Source organism: Ictidomys tridecemlineatus, chromosome 5, assembly GCF_052094955.1.
Source record: "Ictidomys tridecemlineatus isolate mIctTri1 chromosome 5, mIctTri1.hap1, whole genome shotgun sequence".
NCBI lineage: Eukaryota > Metazoa > Chordata > Mammalia > Rodentia > Sciuridae > Ictidomys > Ictidomys tridecemlineatus.
In genome coordinates this window covers 174,890,100-174,909,025 of record NC_135481.1, presented here as the reverse complement: position 1 = coordinate 174,909,025, position 18,926 = coordinate 174,890,100, and the positions used below count along the sequence as shown (strand labels likewise).

At 52.7% G+C, this 18,926-nt stretch overlaps 1 long non-coding RNA gene across 1 annotated transcript; it reads right to left on the bottom strand.

Annotated features, from left to right (window-relative positions):
• Positions 1 to 2,430: 2,430 nt before the first annotated feature.
• LOC144377609 (uncharacterized) lies at positions 2,431 to 3,204 on the bottom strand. The gene is made up of 2 exons (XR_013438601.1): positions 3,135 to 3,204; positions 2,431 to 2,822 (listed from the first exon to the last, which is right to left on the bottom strand). It is a non-coding gene; the product is annotated as an uncharacterized LOC144377609 (long non-coding RNA).
• Positions 3,205 to 18,926: the final 15,722 nt, after the last annotated feature.

Below are 18,926 nucleotides of genomic sequence, written 5' to 3'. Positions count from 1 at the left end.
TCTATACACATGGTTTTTTCTTTTTCCCTTCAGTACTGGGGACAGAGCTCAGGGTGTTCTATGCTGGCCTCAAACTTGCAGTGCTCCTGACCCAGCCTCCGGGGAGTGCTCCAGGGAGCCGGGCTCTGTGCACTTTTTAAACTTGTTCAGTTTAATCCCCGCGATTTCCATGAACTATTACTATCTCCATTTTAGAGAAGAGGCGATGGAGCTGAGAAATATCTGCCCAATGTCACCCACCTATTCCAAGGTGGATGTCAGAGATTTTGGAGTCAGGCAAAGGAGTTCCCACGTGTGCCCCTGTGGGAGCGGGTGTGGAAGGCAGGAGAGGGACTGCCGTCTGCCGGCCAGGGACAGGGACAGAGCTTTGGCTTTGGAGGCAGGCCACCTGAAGCTCTTTGGGCTGCAGCTTCCAGATGTGGGACACGGAACGATGACAACTCTGTGTTTGGGTTATCCTGCAGCCCCTGTGGGCAGCGGGCCCAGCTGGAGGGGTGCCACTCCAGAGTGCTTCCAGGAGCTGACCCCACTGGCCTCTCTGGACCCTGAGGACGTTAACGATCGTGTCACGTTAAGGATGGTGACGGCAGGTCATGTCCGAATCAGCTGAGGAATCCCTCAGATTCCAGGCCCAAGACACTGCCAAGGGAGGCCCAGGACTTGGCGGTTTCCAAGTCCTGCCCCCTCCTGGCCTTGCGTCCCGTGCTGAGACAGGTTCTCTGCTTTCTTTCATTCCTTCAGGACCCTTCCACGTAGGTGCTGCCTTGACCTCCATTTCTCAGATGAGGAAACTGAGGTTCAGAGAGGTCTCGGGACTTGCTAAAGACTTCACAGCCAGCCGGGGCCAGAGCTAGGTCTGGAGTTCTAACGGCCTCTTCCCAGGCTGGCCTCTCACACAGCAAGTTGGAGGCTGGGAAGAGGGACCCTGGGCTCCCCTGGCCACTCCTGCGTGACCTCTGCTCCTCCCAGCCCTCCGGGAAGCGGCTGAGGGGTCCGGGGAGAGGTGGGATGGGTGCTGAGCCCGAGGGAGGTGCAGGGCCCAGGCCAGGAAGGCAGGGAGGAGAGGGGAACGGAACACCCGCTCCTCCCTGGAGCAGCTGAGGGCAGAGATAAAGGCCTGGGGAGACGCAGCGGGGCCAAGATGGGGAGGAAGGGAAGAGGCCGCGGGCGGAAGGAACAGCTGCACAGGGAGGAAGAGTCCCCCGTCCCCAGGGAGAGGCCGGGGTGGGCTGGGGGTGGGCTGGGGCTCTGTGTCCCAGGCCCCAGCCTCCCCAGCTTCAGCAAGTGGCAGGACCCTGCACTGGGCAGGGGCCTTCCCTCGTCCACGCAGGGGCCATTGCGCCGGGCCAGGCTTCTGATCCTCGGGGTCCAGCTGAAAGAGCAGGTGAGCCTCTGCACGGGGTCGGACATTCACTCATCCATTCAACCAACACGTATCCGTGGCGAGCGCTCAACTTGCCATTTGGGTGCCCGACAGGAAACGAAGTCCCTTGAAGAGGGGCTCACTCCTTCTCCAAGGAGCCTGCCGCCTCATGGGAGAGGTGGACAAACACTGGAAAGTGAATCAATGTTCTGTGTCACTCAGGGTTGGAAAGCTGGGCAGGGGCTGTGACTGGCTGGAGCGGAGCTGGTTTTGAAGATGGCCAGCAAGGGTCTATCTGAGAAGGTGACTTTGGAGCAGAGATCTAGTAAGAGGTGGCAGCTATGTGAGCCTGGGGGAAGAGGGTTTCTGGCAGAGGAAACAGCAAGTGCAAAGGCCCTGTGGCATAAATAGGCCTGGCAGGGAGTAGGGAGAGGGCAGAGTGGGGAGGCCAGTGCAGCTGGTGGCTGGTGAGAGGAAGATGATGAAGAGGAGAGCAGACGGGGTGGGGGGTCAGGGGAGCCGATCCTGTGGGGTCTCCAAGTCTACTGCAGGGACTTCAGCTGTTTCTTACAAGCCACCGACACCACAGGCTTTTGAGCAGAGGAATGTGCGAGAGAGACTGGTCTTATCAGGATCACTCTAACTCTCTGGCTGCCTCTGGAGAATGGGACTGGCCAGGGGGGCAGCGGGGAGCCCAGCAGAGAAGCTGGTGCAGCTGGCCAGTGGGGGCGGCAGCTTGGCCAACAATCTGGGGTGTTAAATTCCAGCAGAAACAGAAACACTTCTCTATCGCCTGCTTGCAATGGGTCGGCACTATTTTAAGAACTTGATATTTAATATTCTTTTAATCCTCAATACAGCTTTTAGGTAGATTTAAAAATTGTGTATCTATGTCTATTTGTATCCCACCGTCTTTTAAAGATTGAGGTGAAATTCACGTCCCACAAATCAACCCCCTTACAGTGTAAGATTCAGTGGCATTTAATAAATCCTCAAGACTGGGGAAGCCACCTCTCCATCTAGCTCCAAAACCTTTTTCCTCGCCCCCAAAGAAAACTCCGAATCCGTCAAGGGTAGATAGTGTTTTGATCTGCATTTTACAGATGAATAAGCAGAGGCAAGGCCAAGAAGTCACATGCCCCAGCCCACACAGCCAGGAACTGGAACGAGCCAGCCATGGGGGTTGGCGGGGACATGTGGACAAGTTGTCAAGGATGGGTTGGAGCCCCTTTCTGGGACCCCCAGATAGCTCCGCGGAGCTGCCCTCTAGGGAGGGGAGGTCTGCCTCGCTGGCTGGGTTCCTGTTTTATGGAAGGGTGTGGGCCACTTGAGGCCAAGCGGGCTGAGTTGCGGGCTAGGCGTGGTGGTGTGTGAGCGCACACCTGGAATCCCAGCAGCGTGGGAGGCTGAGGCAGGAGGACTGCAAGTTCGAGGCCAGCCTGGGCAACTTAGCAAGACCCTGTCTCAAAATAAAGAAAATAAAATAAAAAGCCTGGGGATGTGTCTCGGTGATAAACTGCCCTTGGGTTCAACTCCTGGCCCCAGCGTGAGGGCGAGGGAGAAGGCTGCACTGTGACCTCAGTATCTTCCTCCAGGGTGGTATGGGGTAGGGATGGGGGTCTGGACCAGGCTGTTGGATCCAGTTCCTTTCTCCCACCTGCTGGCTGCACTATCCTGGGCTAGACCTCCCTTCTCCCACCTTTTCCCTTTTCTGTCAGGTTGAAATAAGAAGTACACCCTCCTCATTGGATGTTGGGAGAATGTGCATTACCTGTGCACAAAGCTCAGCGCTGCCGTGGAGGAGCTCGGTAACCAGCTCCCTGCCTTCCCTTGCAGCTCCCCTCCCACCCCTGGAGAAAAATTAACCAGATAGTTAAATGCAACCTTGGTGTTGGGCCTCACAAGTCAGCTGGGATGAGGCATGTACACTGCGGCCCCAGAAAGAAGGCAGTCACAGGATTCCCAAGGTTGGAAAGACAGCGCCAGTTTTTAAAGCTCAGCTGTGTCAGGATATAGCTCACATCAAATCAAAGGCGCCCATTTTTTCCTGTTTTAAGTGTACCTTTTCATAAGGGTTTTATTGGTACCAGGGACTGAACCCAGGGGCACTTAACCACTGAGCACAGCTCCAGCGCCCCCTGTTATTTATTTAAGACAGGATCTCACTAAGTTGCTGAGGCTGACCTTGACCTTGGAGTCCTCCAGTCTCAGCCTCCCAGAGCCCTTGGGATTACAGATGTCACAACTAGAGACCCTTCAGTAGAGGGGCTGCAAAGGCTGAGGACACCCCCTTCTGGCTGTAGTCACGGGCCCCCTGGACGGCAGCTCCAGCCTCAGGACAGCACCTTCTCCGGATGGGACACCCCTTCTGGCAAATCAGGACCTGGACAGAGTGTCTGGGTGCTCCCACCGGGTCCCCCAAATCCATTTCTATTTGACTTAACTCACTGGGTCCCCGGGGCCCAGTTCTCTACCCTGGAGACTGGAGATGGGGCCGTGCCCCTGCCCAGGCATCAGTGGAACGTGCGCTCGGGGTGGGAGGGCGAGGGCGAGGTCGAGGCCGGGAGGAACGTGTGAGGCTGTGCGTGCGTGCGGAGCCGGAGTTCCCTGCTCAGCCAGGCATCTGGACTAATGGTCCATTTCCCCTGGTCCACGGGCCTCCGCCGGGCCCCCAGCTGCCCTGATGGGCCAGGTCAGCCCCCACAACAGGAGCCCCCAGCCGCTCCCCATTCGGCTTTCCTTGTATTGTGCGCAGCCTGGTTCCTCGAGGAAATGGGGCGGCTGCTGGGTGCGGGGGCGGCAGCCAGCAGCCCCACCCCCTTCCCCCCATTGTCACTCCTGGCTGCGGCCCCTGGCCCCTGCTGTCCACTCTAAAAATAGTCCTGTTCACAGGGAGCCAGCCCCACCCCTGAGCGCTGGGCGTGGGGTTGGGGGTGCCAGGACAGAACTGCCCTGGGGACCAAGGTGTCCCCTCCAAGTGACCAGGGTCAAAGCGTGTGAGGGCTGTGTGACCGTAGGCCTCGATGTTTTCCTCCTGGAGCTCAACGTCCTCAGCTGTGAAGTGGCGACAAGGCTACCTAGCCGCGGAGGGCTCTGTTCTTGTCCTGCTCGTGGTGGGTGCTGCCCGAGCACCCCAAGAACCAAGCGGAGGGTGTAACATGACTTTTCCTTCCTCCTAACCAGGGTGGGTGCCCAGGATCTCCAGTTCCCCCACAGGGGAGCTGGAGGGGCCCCTCTGCCGTTCTGCTGGGACAGGTACCTGTTCCTTGTCCTCAGATCTGCAAGCTCCTGTGGATGATGAGGCCAGGCTGGGGCCCGAACCCGCGTCCCCGGCCTCTGAGGGCTGTGTTTTTTCCGCTTCAAGGGGCTGCCACCATCTGATGACTCCAAGGACTTCCTGGCTGGGGTGACCCTGCCTTTCAGTCCACAAACACATGATTCATCACGAAGGAAGACGCAGGGCAGTAGGTGTTGAGGCCTGGGCTGGGGGCTGGGCAGGGACCAGCTGGTCTCATGGCGGGGAGGTGGTGGGGTTGGGCCTTGGGAAGGAGCTTGCCCTGAGACCTGTCTGTCTCCCAGTCTCTTTTTCTCTCTCTTCCTTTGTTCTTTTAAACTCTGACCCTATTACACACGAGAATTCTTTTTATCAGAATCTTAAACCTGTAGACTTACCTTTCTGTGGTCACAGTTGCAGTTTTACATGTGTCTGGGTGATTCTCTGTGTTCCCCACCAATCGTGGGTTCTAGAACGGGGATGAAGACTTGGCTTTTATTAATTTCTGTTTCCCCCCAACAAGGACTCACAAATGTATTTTCCCACACAAATCTTAAGAATCTGCAAGTTTGTCTCTGCCGCTTATATTTGGGGGGTGGCTTGTGGGGGACCCTTGTCACCGAGATTTGCTGTCAGTCTTGTTCATGGGGCTTTGGTTTTGCTATCTTATTGCTTTGCACGTTCTTACATGGGGACTTGGAAAGATACAAAACCTGTTTTATACCACAGCCCCTGCCGTGCTCCCCAGAACCTCGACCCTTTCCCAAAATATATGCACATGAAAAACGTCAGCACTCAGGCATCCAGTGATGGTTCTCCTTGGAGCCCAGAGGTGACCTCGGTGCCAGTTTGGGGCTCCTTGATGTATTTCATGTATATCTAGCAAACTCAGGACCCAGCCCCGTTCTTACACAAAGAATAGTTGGCCGTACGCGCTGCTTGGCGTCTTGCTTTTTGTATTGCCTTAACAGAGTGCGCGACTATTTTCCAGATTAATGTACCTAGTACTTTCTCATTTAAAAATAAAAATGGCTGTTTGTACAGTGGGATGTTTTGCTTTTTGTCCTGGGAATTTCTGTGCCACCTGGTGAAAGGATGGACTTCTTATTATCACAGTATTTCAAATGCATAAAATACAGTGCATACCATGCTGAAGGAAGCCAATAGTGCCGGAATGCTATTACTACAACATTGTTTTTATTTTACTTTACTTTTTTGGTGCTAGGGAGGGAATCCAGGGCCCTCCACCTGTTAAGCACGTGCTCTCCACTGAGCTACATTTGCAGCCCTGATGGTTGTAATATTAACTGGGGTGCGCTATGCGGTGGAACGTGAGCTTCTTCATTTTTTTTTTTTCCTCCAGTATTGAGGGTTGAAACTGCAGGTGTTTTCCCACAGAGTCACATCCCCAGCCCTTTTTATGTTTCACTTCAAGACAGGGTCTTGCTAAGTTGCCCAGGTTGCCCTTGAACTTGCAATCCTCCTGTCTCAGCCTCCCCACTCTCTGGGATTACAGGTGAGCCTTTGGCTACAGGAGCCTCTTAATCAGCATATAGAAAGGAAGAGGTCCTCCGCAGTAGGATGTGGAGGGTCTCCCACCCCTGTGTTGTGGAACTAAAGTATCTTGGCTTCTGACAGCCACTGCCAACCCTGTCGTGACTCATGTGGTTCACATTCATATTGAAGGAAGTGTTAAATTTCAGTGAGAAGCTAGTGAATATAATGTTTTTACCAGGCGTGTGGCACACATCTGTAATCCCAACAAGTAAGGAGGCTAAGGCAGGAGGATCACAAGTTTGAGGCCAGCCTCAGCCACTTAGTGAGACCCTGTCTCAAAATAAAAAAAAAAAATTTAAAAAGACTGGGGATGTGTGGCTCTGTGGTTAAGCACCCCTGGGCTCAAACCCCGGTATCAAGAAAATAAAATTAAATAAAAACAAAGTTATTATTTTTCCCCCCTTCCAACTTCATAATAATAGTTCAAGAACCCATGCTGAAAAAAATGTGTCAGTCCCTCCCTCTCTTTTATTGATGTATTTATTTGGGGGGATACTGGGATTGAACCCAGGGGGGCTTAACCACTGAGTCACATCCCCAGTCCTTTTTTCCATATTTTATTTAGAGACAGGGTCTTGCTGAGTTGCTTAGGGCCTCACTAAGTTGCTGAGGCTGGCTCTGAACTTGCAATCCTCCTGCCTCAGCCTCCTGAGCCGCTGGGATGACAGGCGTGCACTGTCCCTCTCTGAATTCAACCCGTCCTGTCATGGAGAAGTCACCCAGTGTCAGCATATCCCCGAGTCTTGGTGCAGCTGGGAAGCCTGACAGTGGACTTGGATCATCCTGCCCTGCTGGTGGCTGAGACTCGTGCCCACTCCCGGCTGGGTTATTCCCTGACTCTCCCGGACCAGCCCAGTGGCAGGGAGCTCAGCGCACTGGCCAGCCAGGAGCAGGTTGGCAGCTGGTGTCCTGTCCCAGCAGTGACCCGGCCCCGCCCTGGTTGCACAGCTGTGGATGTGACAGGACCTTTGGCTCCGGTTCACCCCGGCACATTCCTGGCCCGGCCACTGTTTCTTTTTTTTTTTTTTTGACGACTTTTTCTCCCACACCCCTCCCACCCCTTTTCCTCAAAAATGCTGTGTCTTTCCCCAGAGGGTCCCTCTGGGCGGTGGCTCCAGGGAGGGAAACGTGGCCTGGATTTCCTGGAACACATGGAGCTGGAGTCCCGTGACGGGAGGAGGGAAGCCACTGGCAGCCGGGGACCCCCTCCCAACATCGCTGGACCTCGCTGGAGAAGGGCACAAGTCCCCACGTTCCCATTCCACCGGGCCCTCTGCTTGCAGGCCAGTGACTGCGCCCCTGGAGAGTCTCAGCTCCGGGGCCCTCTGAGCTGAGGCTGGTGGGACGGTCCAGTGAGGCCATGAGGGTGCATGGCCCTTCCCAGACCGGGGGCAGCTGGGGATGCCTGTTTTGGGACGCCTTGGGGACAGGACTAAAAACTTTCTTCCTTCCTTCATTCATGCGGCAAATATTTGTTGGATCACTATTTGGTGCCCCAGGAGTTCACAGACAGCAAACACACAAACCCCTTCTGTGGGCAGTACTCCAAGGAAAGAGAAACCAGGGCCAGGGGAGTGGTCCTGAGGTGCTGGGGAGGCCTCTGGGGGGTGACCGAGGGAGCAGTCCAAGGTGGGGAAAGGGCTGGGTGCAGTGGTGCAGGCCTGTCATCCCAGCAGCTTGGGAGGCTGAGGCAGGAGGATTGTGAGTTCAAAGCCAGCCTCAGCAACTCAGCAAGACCTTAAGCAACTCAGTGAGACCCCGTCTCTCAGAAAAGTACAAAATAAGGCTGTGGAGGTGGCTCAGTGGTTCAGTGCCCCTGAGTTTAATCCCTAGTTGCCTCCCCCCAAAAAAGAAAGGCGGGGGAAGGAAAGGGCTGGGGGCTTTGGGGCCACCCAGGGGCTCTGGCTCCATGGATGGGAAGCCCAAGGGCTCTTGAGCCAGCTCTGATACAGCTATAGCATAACCCTCCGTGGTTGGGGGGAGACCCACGGGTGGTGGACCTGTGGAGCAGGGCTCTGAGGTCAGCTTGGCACCTGGATGCTGCTCCTCCTCAGGTCTATAGATGGGGTGTGAGGCCTTGTGTCCTTGAGCCTCAGTTTCCCTCTTGGTCAAGTGAGCTCAGAGCTGGACTTGGTGAATCACACCTGATGTTCCAGTGACTCCGAAGGCCGAGGCAGGAGGATCGCAAGCAACTTGGCCAGACTCTGTCTCAAAAAATAAAACTGTAGGGGCTGGGGATGTGGCTCAAGCGGTAGCGCGCTCGCCTAGCGTGCATGTGGCCCGGGTTCGATCCTCAGCACCACATACAAACGAAGATGTTGTGTCCGCCCAGAACTAAGAAAAAATAAATAAATATTAAAATTCTCTCTCTCTCTATCCCCCTCTTTATTAAAAAAAAAAAAAAAAAAAAAAAAAAAAAAACTGTAGGGGGATGTAGCTGAGTGGTCGAGCGCTCCTCAGTGCAATCTCTGGTACCAGATACAGAAATAGTAAGTGTGCCCGTGGCACTCTGGTGATGGGTAGGAAGGGCGCGGCCGCAGCCCTCCATGAGCGGGAGTTGCTCTTGCTTTTCTTTTTGGTGCTGGGGATTGAACCTAGAGACACTTAACCATTGAGTCCCATGCCCAGCCCTTTGTATTTATTTATTTTTGAGACAGAGTCTCATTGAGATGTTTAGGACCTCGCCAAGTTGCTGAGGCTGGCTTTGAACTCTAGATCTTCCTGCCTCGGCCTCCGAACCTGCTGGGGTGACAGTGTGCTGCACTGAGCCCAGCTGGGAGCCACTCTCTCTAGACCCTCCTAGGAGTGGAGCCACATTAGGCCAGTGGCGGGGTAGATTTGCATGTCATCAGGGGCCATGACCTGCGGTGGAGCTGTCCCTGAATTGTCTGCAGCCCTCTTTCCTTTCTGGGCCCATAGACCGAGGAATCTCTCACTCACTCACTCGGCTCAGCTCCATCAAAGTCCTCTTGCCAGTGGACGCCCACCCTGACCTGCAGACTGGGTTGGGTCTCATGCTACACATCACCTCTCTGTTGCCACCTCCTCTCCTGGTGACACCTGTCACTTGGGATTTCACGTGATGTCTCACTGCCACCACCAGGTTGCTGACTCCCTCCATATCAGGACTGTGTGTGTCCCATGAGGCAGAGATGTTTTCTCCCTCACAGCTGCATCCCAACAACCAGCGCAGCGCCTGCACCTAGTACCTGCTCAATAAATGCTTTGGGGGGAATGGAAGAGTGAAGTCCTCTGGGACAACCTGAGGATCCTCCTTTACAGCGGAGGAACCAAAGGCACAGAGAAGGCAGGTGACCCGTCTCCAGGTCACACAGTCACAGTCAGAACCACAGGGTCTCTGCTGGGGGTGTCTCCCTGTAAGCTGGGCCCAGAGAGTGGGCAGTCGGGGTTATCTGGGGAGGAGCTAGGACCATCTGGATGGAGCCCCACCCATCCTTGTTTTCTCCCCACGGATGGCAATTTGTGGCTGTTTTCCTCAAGGGCGACTCAGGTGACCTTCAGGTGGGGGCCCGCTGGGTCCCTAGGGCCTGCTGGGCGGAGGGCCCAGTCTGGCGGGGCTGCCTTCCTCGCCCCTTTGCCCACCCGCTGGCTTCACGCACAGATTACAACTTCCCCTCCGCGGCCGTCTTACGCAGGCCACCTCCGGCTCGCCATTGTCTCATTGTTTGCCGAGGGAAGCTCCAGGAGGAAATTAACCTGCTGCTCACCCCAGCAGCGAGTTGCACCCCCAGTCCCCGCTGGGAACGCCTGGGGGCGGGGCGGGGCTGGGGGCGGCTGCCACGGGCAGGGGCGCGGCCAGGGAGGCTGCCTGCTCCGAGGGCCTGGCCTGCGTGTCGGGAACTGGAGGTTCCATGGGAGGGGGACAGGGATCTTGTCCTTAGGGATCCTGAGCAGGAGATTCCCAGTCAAATGCCTCAGGAGCAGGCAGGTGACAGAAATCTGAAGGCGTGCAAGCAACTGGGAGTGGTGGGGCATATGGCAAAGTGTGACTACACAGATCTTCCAAAGGCTTTTAGATTCAGATTTTATTTCAATATGGTGTTATTCTTGTTTTTTTCCTTTTTTTCTTTTTTCTCCCCAGTACTGGGGACTGAGCCCAGGGCCTTGTCCGTGCTAGGTAAGCACTCTACCACGGAGCTCTATCCCCAGCCCTTTTAATTTTCTTTAATTAATTACTGGAGATTGAACCCAGGGATGTTCTACCACTGAGCGACATCACCAGCCGTTTTTACTTTATTTTTTTAAAAGAAGTTTTGGGGGCTGGGGATGTGGCTCAAGCGGGTTCTCCTGGCATGCGTGCGGCCCGGGTTCGATCCTCAGCACCACACACCAACAATGATGTTGTGTCCCAAGAAAACTGAAAAATAAATATTAAAAAAATTCTCTCTCTAAAAAAAAAAAGAAGAAGTTTTGGGACAAGTTCTCACTAAGTTGCTTAGGGCATCACTGAGTTGCTGAGGCTGGCCTTGAACTTGGGATCCTTCTGCCCACCCAGACAGCTCAACGTGGTGCTATTCAAACATCCTGAATCCGCCAGACTGATGCAGCCTAGAGACACCGAGTCCAGAGCTTTTCTGGAGGGAAATGGGATCAGTCCACCTCTGATTTAGCTGTACCCAAGTGGGCGGTTCCCAGGTCACACTGCATTTCAGTTCAAGTGCTCAACTGTCATTCTGCTTCCCTGGAGCCTTGGGAACTCTCTCAGCCAGGACCTGGGACAAGCAAGGTCCCAGGAAGACCCTTGATCACTGGCAGATGGGAGTTTCTGGGTCTGAGCCCTCCTCCTTAAACATCCGAGCTTCAGTCCTCTTTGCAGTAAGATGGAACGGCTGCCCATTTTGGAAACTGGCTCAGCAACTCCCTGTCTTGCTCTCCCAGGTCTCTCTGGCTTCTTGGGCTACAGGCTCCAAATCCTAGACTCAGGCTCTGCTTTCAGAAGAACCCAGAACAGAGTCAGGCCCCACTCTTCTGTTTATGAATCAACCTTATGTGATTCTAAGATTTAGAGACTTTAACTCTATGATTACAAATTTTCATAAGTTAACTCATTTCTGACTCTAGATGGATGTTGCTCTAAAGGTGGTGAAAATACGCCCACTGACCACGCACACAGGAAATATAACACTCTGTTCTCTATAACTGATTTTTTTTTTTTGTACCAGGGATTGAACCCAGGAGCATTTAACCATAGAGCCACATCCCCACCCATTTTATATTTTATTTAGAGACAGGGTTGCACTGAATTGCTTAGGACCTCACTAAATTGCTAAGGCTGGCTTTGAACTCTAGATCCTCCTGCCTCAGCCTCCGAAATCAGTGGGATTACAGGCATGTGCCATTGCGCCTGGCTATTAACTGAATTTCGATTTTCTAGAGCTTCTGTATATTTTTTTAACCTGATGCCAGAAAATGCAAAAATGCAAGAAAATCTAGACAAAACCAGTTATTTCTAACTTGAACTTGATCGAGTACTCAGTCCTCTCCTTCCTTGTATTTTGACTTAAGTCCTAAATGGATAGAGGTAGCTTGTCATTATTGAGAAGAGGGTCATCCGTGACTCGAATTTCTCAAGATATTCCAGCATCTCTGGTCTCCAACATGCCTCTGCCCTGTTGGCATTCATTGGGGAAAGCCCTGCCCCTGCTGATATTTTGACCTTGTTCCTCTTGGGCCACCAACTATAATAAATCACAGCCCCTTAATTTTCAGTCATCTGGTAAAAGATTTCATCATTTTTGGTATCTCTTGAGGCTCTGGTATACAAAACTGTGATTCCATCATATATATTTTTGTTGAGCAGCTACTGTGTGCTGGCATTGTGCCAAACACACAGATAAAAAAGCAGATGTGGTCTAATTGCTCATGTCATGTGTGAGCCAAATGATGTGTATATATTTATAACAAACATATTGCGATGCCTGCTATGAAGGAAGCAAATCGAGTTGGCACAGAAAGTTTCAGTCGTTATCCTTCAAGTCAAGTTCAAGGTCAGGGGAAACCTCCAAAAGGTTTAGCAGGTGACGCTTACAGCTGTGAAGCATTTTGTAGCCTTGGAAGCATCTCCTGCATGTCTTTGTAACCTTCTTCTTTCCCCTGTTTGTTAATGGCCTACCCTCTGTCACCTTGGGAAGGGGACAATAAGGCAGAAATGGAAGAAATTCCTTTTGACTCCCAAAGGCCACGGCTTTTGGCTTATCAGAGCAATGGAAATTTAGTCACAGCCCTGAGTAATTTGAGGGCATACAATTTATGCCATACATAGATTGAGAGAAACAGATGAGTCAAAATTGGTTTCTGTCTGTAGGAAACAAGATTATCTGCGTGGTGGGAGAAGGGAAGTATAGCAGAGATGCTTGTCTGACTTGCAGTCTATCTGACTTCCCTTCTAACCCTGCAGAGGGCCATGTAGCAGAAGACTGCACGTTTTGCTGGGTGTGGTGGTGCATGCTTATAATCCCAGCGACTTGGGAGGCTGAGACAGGAGGATCACAAGTTGGAGGCCAACCTCTGCAACTTAGCGAGACCCTGTCTCATATAACACACAGAAATTATTATTGTCCATTTTGTAGACTCCCTGGCAGTTAGGTGTGGCCACACATCCAGGAGATGGCTACCAAATGGTGTATGCAATTCTGGGTCATGCATTGAAAGAAACGAAGGGGCATCTACCCAACTCCCTTTCTGCCAGGTGGCATTTGATATGGTGTCAGGAGCTGGAGCAGCCACCCTGGGCCACAAGATGGGAGGGTATGAACGTTAAGAATGCCAGACAGCAGCGTGGAAGGGCTTAGGCTCTTGAACACCTGGGACCCTGTGGGGACAAGTGCATGGAGTACTGCACACATGGCACACGTTAAGGGCGTCTGAGTGGCAAACCACTCCCTCATGCTAGGCGGGTGAGCGCCAAACCCCGCAGGCACAGCCTGGGAGTGAGGCCATGTTGCAGTCCCTGTGCTTGTTCCACGGCCCACTCCTAGATTGGTGGCTGCAAGGACAGTTAGCAGACATTGCACTGGTGGCTGCTGTGATCTGCTTGGCTACTGCCTGAGTATGTATATATATGCACATAGTAACTGCGCAATAAAATCAGACCTGCTTCCTGCTTGGTCTCCGGAAGTCCTGATTAGCGACTCCGTAGCCACACTCTCCTGTACCCTGTTCCGTGGACCATCTCGATGGACGAGAGCGAGCCCACGCAGGACCCATCCCGGCCTGCACTCCTTACCCTCTGCTGGCGAGTGAGAGGGAAAGCCATGGCTGAGTTCACATCCCAAGTGATACAGAGGTCAGGTACAGGAAACAGGAGCGTGGAGACATTGGTGTGACCTTGAAAAAACAATGGAAACCTGTGTGGTCTGGTGGGATCCAAGGGCAGGACCCAGGGCCTCATTCCTGCCTGACGCCTGCGTGGGTGTGCGGGATCCTTTCTGTACCCTGCAGAGGTGGGGCAGGAAGTGACCCAAAGGGGAAGAAGTGACCAAGACCGAGCTTCTGACACCTGTTGGAAGGGAGACTTTTTATCTTGGGGACAGGCTGAGCATCGTACCTGCTTCACTTTTTCTTAGGATTAGATTATTATTCCTGGAGCCCGGCCCAGGAGCCTACGTAGGGGCTGAGTTTTATCATAAATTTTTGCTGAGCATAAAAACCCAGGCTCAGGTCCCAGCCCAGCCCCCAACTCGCTGGGTGGCCCTGAGGCAGTACAGCCCTTCTCAGAGCCCCTGGGTGGAACTGAGGCAGGTTCAAGGCTGCTCCTTCCCATGTCCTTGGTTCTCGCACTGAGGCAGTGGAGGGCCAGGGAGAGTGCCCTAAAAGTGTCTCTAGTCCACGCCGTGGGGGGACCGGCCACAACCCCGGGGGACAGACACACGCACCTACACACAGACAAACGTGGTTCATCAGGCATCAAAGGAGCCAAGAGGAAATGCAACGCAGAGGTCTAGGACACAGACTTTGGAGTTGAACAGACCCTAGTGACAACCCCGTCTTCATCAGCACCTAGCCAGCGACCTTGGACAAGTCCCTTTGTTTCTCTGGGTCTCGGTTTCCTGGTATTTAAAAGGAGGGTCACAACAGCCATGTCTGAGGTTCTCGTGGAAATGATATGAGGTCACATATGCAGAGCACAAACTCCGTGCCAAGTACACAGTAGGTGAGTCAATAGATGCTGATGGTTCAGGTGCCGATTGTGAGTCAGGCTGAGCCCCAAACGAAAGGTGGGGAAGGTCAGGGCCAGGAGGTCTCGGGTGTAGAAGGAGCCATCCCAAGGAGCAGGGGATGGGGAGGCTTTGGAAGGGGCAGGGTGTGTGCAGGGGTTGGCGGAGGATGTGAGGCAGCACCTCTCAAGAGGAGGAGGAAGCAAACCGAGGTCAAGGTGGAACCAGGCAGAGAAAATCGCTTCCTCTTCCTGAGCCTCGCTTTCCTGATGGGCAAAGTGGCCCTTGCTGTGCGGTGGGTGATTATTGGAGATGACAAAAGTCAAACATTCAGGAGGGCGCCTGGCTCCTGGCACCGCATCAAATGTCATTTTTTTTTCCCTCCAAAGAGAGGGTGCTCACAAAATATCAGGGTGAGAAGGACCCCTTGAAGACTTCCTGCCTTAACACACACATCTGTTCACACGCCATCCATCCATCTGTGCAGCTGGTATTTATCCATTTTTTATACCTCCATTCAAAGAACCATCCATTCGCCACCCATTCATCACCCATCCAGCCCATTCACCCTTCCCTCACCGTCTATCCTGATCCATCATTATGGCTTCCCCACCATCCATCCACCCGCCGTCCCTCGTCAATCTATTTCTCATCCATACACTCACTCAGTCAGATCTCCAGCCAGCCATCCTTCTTCCCTCTGTCAATCCACTTACCTTCCATTCATCAGCCGTCTATCCACCAGTCACCGGCCATTCACTTCCTATTCATCATTCTCATGAATTCATTAGTTCCTCACCCAACCATTCTGCATGTGCCTATCCATTTCTTCCTCAAATATCCGCCCATCTACCCATTCATTCACCCACCCATCCACCCACCCTCCATCTACCCACCCACCCACCCATCCATCCATCCATCTTCCCATTCTCCCATCCTCCATCCATCCATCCATCCACCCATCCACTCACCTATCCACCCATCCATCTACACATCCACCCATCTATCCATCCGTCCACCCATCCATCCTCCCATTCTCCCATCCTCCATCCATCCATCCATCTACCCATCCACTCACCCATCCACCCACCCATCTACCCACCCATCCACTCATCCAATGGTGACTTATGCATACCATTCTCGTGCATTCATTCAACATCTACTCTTCGCATCTGTCACCCACAAGCCAATCATCAACTCATAAATTTATTCTTCAGCCATTTCTCTTCCATACACCACCCATCCTTCATCTGCTTTTTCATTAAACATCTGTCATCTGTCATCCACGTATGTCATTGTCCCTGTACCTGCCATCTGTGTGACCGCCTACACTTCATCTGGTCATCTTGTCATCTGTTTACGTCCTCCCGCCCAGTCATCCGTTCTCTTAGGTCCATTTTCCACCCCACCCGCCAGGTAATGTGCACGAGGAACACAGCCTGAAGAAGCTCCCAGCTGTCCTCAGGTGGCTCCGAGTCTAGCAGAGAAAGGCGCACACACAGGAGGCAGGTCTCCATAACACGAAGGCTGCTGGACCAGAGAAGTGGCCATTCCCGGGCCCCAGGGGGATCACAGAAGAGAAAGCCACAAATTCCACATCGGAGGGAAGAAAGAAAGGGGTCCCCGAGACCGAGACCGGGGCGGGTGAACTGGGTCTTGGAGGATGAGGAGCAGCGGGCTGGGGTTTTGTAGGGGAAAGCGAGTCCTCAGGCGGGGAGGGAGCGTGTACAGCCCCACTGGGGGTTCTTACTGGGCAGAGACCTGCAGCGGGGTCTAGCCTCCTGACTAGCCCCATGGCCACTTCCTTCTGGGAACAGTGAAGTGATGCAGGGGACGCCCCCTCAAGGTGGGGCAAGAGGGCAGCTGCTGCAGGATCTGGCTGAAGGTGGGCGGAGAAGGGGATTTCCTTAGACCTCAGCTTCCCATTCAAAGAGAGCTGACAGCAGAAGCCCAAGGAACCGGTGCAGATTTGACAAAGAGTAGAAAATAACGGCCTTGGGAAGGAGGAAATGAGGCCGGGAGCAGCTGAGGTGAGGGACTCTGAAGTGCTGTATTCTTAGAATCTAAGTTGGCTCAGAAGAGAGTATTTCCCTGTTACCTTCACTCAGATGGTTGCTACTTCAGCAGTCAGCCACGTTTTACTGGGCGGAAGAGTATTAAACGCTAGTTTAACACTCTGAGTTTTCCATGCATGATATCATCTCATCCTTCACCTTCAGCAACCTTGAGAAAGTTATTACTCTCGTGCCCATTTTAGGGATGAGAAAACTGAGTCTTGGAGGTTAAGCTAGGATTTAAGCATCGTCCATGTGACTACACATTACATGTCCTTCCTGCATCCTCTCTGCCATCTGATGGATCCTTCTTTGGACAGGGTGTGTGGTTATGCTGATTACTGAATGTCCCCACTTGTCAAAGGGGACAAGTGAGGAAGGAGGAGGGGTAGCAGGAAGAGTAGAGCCGCAGAGGACTCAGACACAATTGTGCATTTACTAAAGCACATCATACTGGATGGAGAGTCCCTCTGTGTCCCCAGATGCTGAGACAGCACCTGGCACATAATAAGAAATAAATATTGGGTTTCGCTTGGATTCTGTCACAAAGACAAATGGATGGTCTGTGAGAACACAGGGCAGGTAGGACCGTGTCCTAACACACATCCAAAGTAAGAGCATAAAGAAGATAGACTTTACTGGGAGTGAATAACCCGGGGCTGATTGGATGGTGCTGGGGCTCAAGCGCCTTCTGTCTGGCAGCTTTGACGTCTCTTGAATGTTGCCCTGGTCCCCATGATCTCAGGTGGCTGAGCCACTGGGCAAGGGAGCATCAAGGCACAGTCATGCGTTGGAGGTTCACGTGGCTCTGACTTGTTGCACAGGGAGACCGGGGAGTGCAGTGTTTTCTCTGCGTTGCCAAGTGTCCAGCGGAAGGTCAGAGGTTTTATTTCTATAGGAGATGAGGACAGTGCACGAAAGGGGGGTCTCTAGCACGGAGGAGAAGATGCGTGGGCGCCCATATTCCACACTGTGTGGAGGTGCATTGGGGACATAAATCACCTCTGCCACAGACTGCAGGCCCTCTGAAGGCGGGGGGCGGCATTATCACCCTGTGGTCCCTGGAAGCCTTGAGGAAGAAGACGTCCTGAGCCCTGGATAGAGACGGAATGATTGGACGGAACCAGATACAACTGGGTCAGAGGCTTTTTGCCTGGAAATGACCAAACTGGAGAGGGCTAGAGGTCAGGCTGGGCGTCTGGGTGGCAGCCAGCAACGGTGGAGGGACACAGGAAGGCGACCTGCACCAGGAGGACTGGGCTGGGTGAAGGGGCAGAGGAGGATCGGGAAAGGAGGACGTGGTTCTCCCCACAGCAGACAGAATGCTCCACAGCTCACAGAGCTTCTTGGCCTGTGGCTTCGCTGTGAGGACAAATGACACCTGGAGCAGAGTGGGGATGGGGAGGGTGCCCCTGCAGTGCCAGCCCCTGCCGACGGACAGTGGGTTCCCTTTCCTTTTTTCCCTTCTTTCCTTCTTGGTGTTCTGGCTCCTCTCTCTCTCTCTCTCTCTCTCTCTCTCTCTCTCTCTCTCTCTCTCCTCTCTCTCTCTCTTCCCCTCCCCTCCTCTATTCCATTGGTTCTCCCATCTTCCCTAAAGATTCCACAACTGGGCACTTTACCACTGAGCTCCACCCCCAGCCATTTTAATTTTTTAAAAATTTTGGTGCAGGATCTCACTAAGTTGCCCAGGCTGACCTTGAACTTGTCATCTTTCTGCCTCAACTTCTCAAGCAAACTGGTGTGTGCCACTGCATCGGCCAAAGATTCCGTCTTGCACTGTGAGCTTCAAAGAGGTGTCTGGGGCTATCCTAAACCAGGATATATGTATGCACACATACACACATAGAAACATGTACACCCAAGGGTATGTATCACAATAAAAACATGCACACACCCTTATATATTTGCATATATATGATTACCTGCTACGTGACAGGAGAGACTCAGCTAGTCACAGGGGACCACAGTGAAGCTATGGTCAAGAGAGACAGCTATCACTCCATGTTTGTATAAATATGTCAAAATATACTAAATTGTCATATATATCTAAAAAGAACATTTTTTAAAAAGAGAGAAAAACAGCTATTACACAAATGACAAATAGCTATATGATTCAATGTGATCAACGATTAGTACTGTAGAAATATGGGATGAGAGTTGGGGACACAGCTCAGTTGGTAGAATGCTTGTCTCACATGCACAAGGCCCTGGGTTTAATCCCCAACAACACACACACACACATACACACAAAAAGAAACACAGGGGGCTATGAGAAAATAGCCATTATTTATTCCAGCATTCATTAAACAAATATTTAATAAAAGGGATTATGTGTGCTAGAAGATAATTTTTACAGAAGCATAAAGTCTTGTCTCTTTTTCAATATAAAATGAAGGCATGTCAAAGATTTTATCTAGGGCCGGGGTTGTGGCTCAATGGCAGAGCACTTGTCTCGCATGCATGAGACACTGGGTTTGATCCTCAGCACCACATAAAAATAA